The sequence below is a fragment of the Coregonus clupeaformis genome, unplaced genomic scaffold, assembly GCF_020615455.1.
Source record: "Coregonus clupeaformis isolate EN_2021a unplaced genomic scaffold, ASM2061545v1 scaf0111, whole genome shotgun sequence".
NCBI lineage: Eukaryota > Metazoa > Chordata > Actinopteri > Salmoniformes > Salmonidae > Coregonus > Coregonus clupeaformis.
The window spans coordinates 122,584-129,853 of NW_025533566.1; the positions used below are offsets into that span (position 1 = coordinate 122,584).

Below are 7,270 nucleotides of genomic sequence, written 5' to 3' on the forward strand. Positions count from 1 at the left end.
CAGTAGTTATTATACATAGTAGCTACTATACTATACTATCTATACTTTTGATCATGATTAGTTACAGGCATAGAACAATTAATTAGGTGAGAGAAATAAGATGATGATGTAAAAAACAAGTGACAAGGGTAAAAGGTGGGTGACACATAACTACTATAACAGACAGTGTATGTGGGTGACAATGAAAACTAACACAGCAGACTGTCTTCAGTAGTTTATGGACACAAAAGGATAGAGGGGTCTTTCTGGGGTGGGTTAAGAGGTATGACAGAAGCATATTGGAGGCAGATAGATGTTGTGACACAGGAGAGGGGAGTGGGCTGTCCTTCCAGGATAAGGACTCCACCAAGGTCACTCAGTCAGTCACTGCTGTGTTGCTGCTGCCCTCTGCTGGAGAGAACGTGTAACATTCAGTCACAATCACTGTGGTGACATTTGCCAATAGATAGAGATCTAGAATCAGCTTCCCCTCCCCAATCCTAACCTTAACCTTAAGTGGGATTTAAAAAAGAAAATCTGACCCAAGATCAGCATCTAGGGGCAACTTCACCCTAAACCCAGGCACACTCCACACTGTAATGTTATGGATACACACTGAAAACAATGAGGTTAGCTGGTCACAACGTGATTATACAGTTTTTCATACAGACAAATAAAAAGACTAAGAAAGATTTGTGTGATTAAATAGTGACGTTTACAACACATAGCAATGTGGTGGTGTCTGTATCTTTGTTGAGAGATCAGCATCATCTGGTACAACAGACAGAGGAGACACCAACACTGACCTGTGTGGTCACCTGTAGAGCTAGTGAGCTGTAGACCACATTATCATCTGGTTCTGCTGCCTACAGAGGAGGAACAGGTAGAGAGGTGAACAGGGACAGTTCTGTTATAATGGAGAGTACAGTTTGAAAACAGAGTTCTCAGTGAAAAAAAGTTAGTAATTGTGATATGTGACATAAAGGTGATATATTAGGCCTATAGGTATAATGGTGACATAACCATGACTATATTAACACTGAGGAAACAATCACCTACTGTTGTTTCTGATAACATTATACTAGCTGTGGCTAATCAGCAGAGCAGCTTACCATGGTCTTGTCACGCCTGGCTCTGGGTACTTTATATGTTGAGCCAGGGTGTTAGTTTCTATGTTTAGTGTTCTATGTTCATGTTCTAGTTCATGTGTTTCTATGTTGGCGGGAGTGGTTCCCAATCAGAGGCAGCTGTGGCTTGTTGTCTCTGATTGGGACCCATACTTAAGCAGCCTGTTTTGCACTTGTTATGTGTGGATCTTGTTCGGAGAGGTTTGTGTTTGTTAACCTTAGGACTTCACGTATCGTTTTTGTTATTGTCTTTTAAGTACTCATTAAAAGATGTACGCATATCACGCTGCGCCTTGGTCTGCTTCATACGACGATCGTGACAGGTCTGTACTTTTATTTGGGCCTTGTGCTGGGGGATGACAGTGCTGTATGTGACATCATCATGATCTTCAGGAAATGGGGCCTGCTTGTCACGATCGTTGACTGAAGACACGGACCAAGGCGCAGCGTGATAAGCGTACATACTTTTATTTAACGTACTTAACGACAAAAACAACAAACAAACGATACGTGAATTCCTGAGGTTATAACACAACAAACCTTTACGGATCAAGATCCCACAAAGACTAGTGCAAAACAGGCTGCTAGCATGGTCCCCAATCAGAGACAACGAGCTACAGCTGCCTCTGATTGGGAACCACCCTGGCCAACATAGATCAAACGATCTAGAACAAAAACATAGAAAAACTAAACATAGCAAATCCACACCCTGGCTCAACATTTAAGAGTCACCAGAGCCAGGGCGTGACACTGCTGTAAGAGAGACACCCAGATAACAAAAACGTATTGTTGTATTGTTATAGTGTACATTTATCTATTGCTTGTTCCAAGACAGAAAATTATACTGTAAATACAACTGTTTTCTAAAACAGATGCAAATTTGCCATTGAACAGCCATAATGTTGTCTAAGACCAACGATGCATGTGGCCATATGTTGACCTTCTGTTCTGTCCTGAACTGATCAGGCATCACAGTGCTGTACATCACGTCATGGTGGCTGTCTGGGTTTGGGCTCGGAGAAATGGACAGCACAGAAGGTAAACATATGGCTACATGCATAGGAAGACAGAGTATTGGAACTTCAGATACTCAGCTCCACACTGCAGGGATTAGAGAGAGAGAGAGAGAGAGAGAGAGAGAGAGAGAGAGAGAGAGAGAGAGAGAGAGAGAGAGAGAGAGAGAGACAGAGAGAGAGAGAGAGAGAGAGAGAGAGAGAGAACCCAAGCTCACATGCAGAGATGGAGTGATTGGTAACTAGTCCAAGACCCCCAAAGACCAAAACCAGGTTTATTCAGTTTGTACCTGCTGTGCTGTTTCTCTGGTGTATCTCACTGTGCTGTATGAAATGTCCTGCTCAGGGTCAGCAGACTGCAAAGAAATAAATAGCAAAGAGAAACAGGACTTGTCCATTTACCAACTAAACCACAGTTTGTTTCATAATAGGATGCAGTCACAGATATATTTAGTGAACTGACAACTTCCTGTTCTCTGTCTTTTAAACAGCATTTTGTCAACGTCTTGAGTGCTATAAGACCTTTGGGTTCAGAATATGGGACCTTTATGTCAACTCATTGATAACCAACTGAAGAGGTAACACTAGAGTTAAAATGGTAGATGATCCCAAATCATGAACAGAAAAGCAGATGGTTGAAAATAATAGAATATAATAAAATAAGTGTATCCTACCACTGAGTTGTTAGTTGTCTGGTCCTTGGCCTTATTGTCCTCTGGAATAAAGAGAGGGAGATGTCAATTACTTCTGAGATTGTTATAGTACAATAATACCTCTGAATAGATTTCTTATAGACAATTCCTCCAAATACTTTTTGCCATTCAAGATAAATAACAGTTAAGCAATATACTGTTGTTCACAATGTCAACACGTTTTGTATTTTTCTAAACTATTCTCGTTTTTATATTCACATAAAATGACTACTTACTATGCTTTGTCCACATCTTCCATGTGACTAGGATACCAGCTGTCACCACCACCAACATGCCCCGAAGGAATCAGTAGGACTTTCACATCTATGGACCTGATGGATTACATAGAAGAACTTTAATTAAAAACACAATTAAATTAGATCATTATAAATGGATCATTTGTGAAAAGTAATAACTTGTTGTTTGCAATGTTGTGATAAATGGAACAATTATTTAGCTATTCACATGTGTGGAAGTTTACATTATTATTGAGATTATTACTATACAAATAACGTTGTTTTTTAAAGTGTGCAACTTGTCCTTCAAAATGAGTGAGAATAACACCAAAATTGCTGCTACGTCTCACAATGCAACAAGAGATGTTCCAACCAAGACGAAGTGCTAACAGTCTCTATATGCATTTAGGGAGGGTATTTGGTTAGCTTTAACTGTTGTAGTGTATGATGGAATTGTAATGTTTCTTTGTGTTCATATTATCAGCCAATTGCCATAATATGTGGGATAATACAACTGAATGAGTGATAATAACCTCTGGTGGACGTCCTCCATGTTCCCCTCAGCTTGGGTTGCTGTGAGGTAAAACAACAATGCCATTAATGAAATTACTGGTATACCAGATAGTCAGGTTGTATAGCAACATCACATTCATAGTCAATATTCCAATTTGTTTCAGACGATGAAACAAAGTGAATCTGCTGTCAAGGATTATGAAAACAGTAGCATATTTTCACTGAATATCATTTATGTCAAGAAGTAAATCATGGAATAAATACATATTTTCAGGGTGATACTAATTTAAGAAAATTAAATCATTTTGATGTGAAGTAACTATGGACATTAAACTATTTTTGTGACCCAAACAGAATGTACTTACTGATAGCAGTGATGATTTGTGTTGCAGTATGTTGACTGACAGTGATGTGAACAGGCATCTCTAGTTCTCCCACTTCACACCAATACCAGTCAGTGTTCTCCATCTTCAGTCCACTCATAGTCACTGTTAAGACTGTTCTGTTGTTGGCCAGACTGATGTCCGGTTTAATGTCACTGTTCCATGTAAAGTCCCAGAATACGACACACAATCACCACCCATCCTGCACCACTTTATATCTCCAGAGTTACTATAGTAACAACGGACAGTGACACTCCCTCCTTCAACTCCAGTCACTTCCTGTTGGTCCACATAAAGTCCTGGAGTACCTGAACACAGAGGTACAGACACCAAAGAAAGAACTCAGCAGCAGAACTTTATTTCTAGTAAGTATTTTTATTCCAAAATATCCTCATTAATATTATAAAATAAAAATGTTTTAAAACCGACCACTGCGGAGTTTAAACAAAGTTTACACCACAATCTACATATAGAGAACATAAAGTCATTCTTCAGGTCAACTTGAACAATAATGGTGATACCAGTTACCAGACAAGGAACCAGTTACCAGGAAATTAAATGAGAACACGAGTCATTTAGTTTGTGGAAGCAGGCTATATCTGATGGTCTCATCATTACTGAGAACTACCTATTCTACTTTACTGAATTGTAAGAGTTGCAGGGATCTTACCTGGAGTGACAGATAGGTAGAACCATTGTATCATGATATCTGGTCCTCCAATGATCTCCACAACACACCTGTAAGTCTTAGAGTCCTCTGGCTCCAGATCAGTCATGGTCACAGTGAAGACTCTCTGGTTGATGTCATCAGAGATTGAGGCATTACCACTGCTCTTAGGATGGTCACTGCGTACTAGAGAGGAGCAACTTTTCCAATCATACCCTTTACACCAGTATTTCACATGGTTGATGTGATTCAGATCATAGTGACATGGGATGGTGATGGAGCCTCCTGTCTGCACAGACACATACTTCACTGTGAACACATCAACACAAAACACATTTAGGTTGGAATTCAACAGAATCTGCACTGCAGGATAAAAATCCCATTGCTTATACACTATAAAACAGCTTGTTAATGATTGAGATTTATTACACCGTGTTTACAGTGAATTGACCCACGGGACTTCAGCCCTTTATAGAAACATGTTACACATACCTGCTGATACTCTGTCAAGGATGAGGAAGAGGAGGAGGAGGAGGAGGAGGAGGGAGAGATGAAGAGCCATGTGAAGGTTTCAGTCTGCCTGGCATATTATATGGTACCTGAGCACAAATGTGTGTCAAGGACGAAGGCAACAGACAGAATGACTCTACTTCCTAATGTTAATAGACTTCACTGTCTGTAACTCTCTTCCTGCTTCTGTTTGTGTGTACATGCCCCCCTCAGTGGCAGATAGCAACTATTGCATGTATGCACTAGTTTAACCCCAAAATCATAGTCACTAAAATATATTTCAGCTTTCTCTAAGGGTTTTGGGACCAAAAGTCACTACTATCCTGTTACCCTCTACTGAAAAATAGACTGCTAATGATTAAAAATATTCGATAATTGGGCGACATACACCACATTGGCAAATTCAATATTTCAGTAGATAAGAAACTATATGATAAATGTTCTCAATGTGCTAGACATTGATAGATTTGAGGGGTCATGTGCTACAGAGATGTAGTGATGGGGACTAGACCAAGACCTCCACAAACTCTCACTTTAAACCAGGTCACGGTTCAGGGTCCTCCGGACCACAACCCGGTCTGATGTGGTTTACGTTCAACAAGAACGCTCTCTGTCTCTCTCCCACTTCTTTTAAAGATTTTAGTAATAATTTTACCTGAACAGAGGTCGAATCATGCATCCTACGAAACATGACCTGCCATGCCGCGCTGCTTCTTAACACCTGCTCGCTTAATCCGGAAGCCAGCCGCACCAATATGTCGGAGGAAACACCATTCAACTGACGACTGAAGTCAGCTTGCAGGCGCCAGTCCAACCACAAGGAGTCGCTAGAGCGCGATGAGCCAAGGAAAGCCCCCGGGCCAAACCCTGCCCTAACCCAGACGACGCTGGGTCAATTGTGCACCGCCCTATGGGACTCCCGCTCATGGCTGGCTGTGACACAGCCTGGGATAAAACCACAGGCAGTAGTGACACCTCAACACTGCGGTGCAGTGCCTTTTACCGCTGTGCCAATCGGGAGGCCCCTTTATCCTCTTCTATACAGGAAATGAACCCTTGGTCATATACAGCTCATAACCACAGATGTCCTCCAAGCCAAAGTGTTAAAGTTAGTTCAGGAAGCTGCATTACCAGAATGCTACAAGTTTCAGCTAAACTCATTCCATGACGTCATGTTAAATACTGAGCTTTGTGTTCTACTGTTGGCTCCAACACAGCAACTACTTCACACTCAAACTCACACTCAAACTCACTTTTTTTTGTTACTTTGGTACAATTTTCATACATATGTGGTAATATTTCACAACTCTAAGTACAAAACTCAATAAAATAAAAAACTTTAAGCACATTTTCAATTGACTAAGTACAACACACAATATCACATAGTAGCTTACCAGTGTTTCATCTAAAAACACCTTTCATATAAAGTAATTGCCTTTCACAATGCAATGCTCACAATACATTTCATATGATTCTCTTCTCATTTCTTTAAAAACATTTGACCATCACCTAATTCAACGGCGCTTAATGATTAATGACTTAACAGTTTGGTAGACCTATAGATTTTAAACTGGTTTGTTTAATATAAATGGATTTTGAGAACCACAGAAATACAATGTGTGTTTGTTTAGTATAAACATCTAAATGACATGTATGATACATGATAACCATACATAATGAATATTAATTAGTACTAATTGATTTCACATAGCGTCAACCACTATTGGTCACCATATAAAAAGGGGTGTGTGAACACTTGCAAGTTCTTTCACAAGGAGCAGGATAGACAGCAAGGGAGAGGAAGAAATCAAAGAGCTGGTGGACAAGGGGCCATCAGAGAGGTGGGCATTAGACCCATCAAAGAGGTCAAAGAGGTGGGCATGGGCCCCATCAAATTGGTCATAGAAGTGGGCATTAGACCCATCAAAGAGGTCAAAGACGTCAAAGAGGTGGACATCAGATAGAGAGGGAGGCAGAGGGCAGGGAACTGTTGTGTCTAATGATGTATGGGCAATCGTTGTTGACCATGTGGTAAACAGAGGCCTTACCATGGCAGGGGCTGCCTGATTAGTTCACCCAAATCTGAAAAGATCAACTGTCAGTTCAATCATGACAACATTTCACCAAGAAAACCGGTAAGTCTGTAGGAT

The 7,270-nt window shown here is 40.5% G+C and overlaps 1 long non-coding RNA gene across 1 annotated transcript; it reads right to left on the minus strand.

The window, feature by feature from the left end:
* Positions 1-2,409: 2,409 nt before the first annotated feature.
* Positions 2,410-3,108, minus strand: LOC123483449. The gene is made up of 3 exons (XR_006658249.1): positions 3,048-3,108; positions 2,794-2,834; positions 2,410-2,475 (listed from the first exon to the last, which is right to left on the minus strand). It is a non-coding gene; the product is annotated as an uncharacterized LOC123483449 (long non-coding RNA).
* Positions 3,109-7,270: the final 4,162 nt, after the last annotated feature.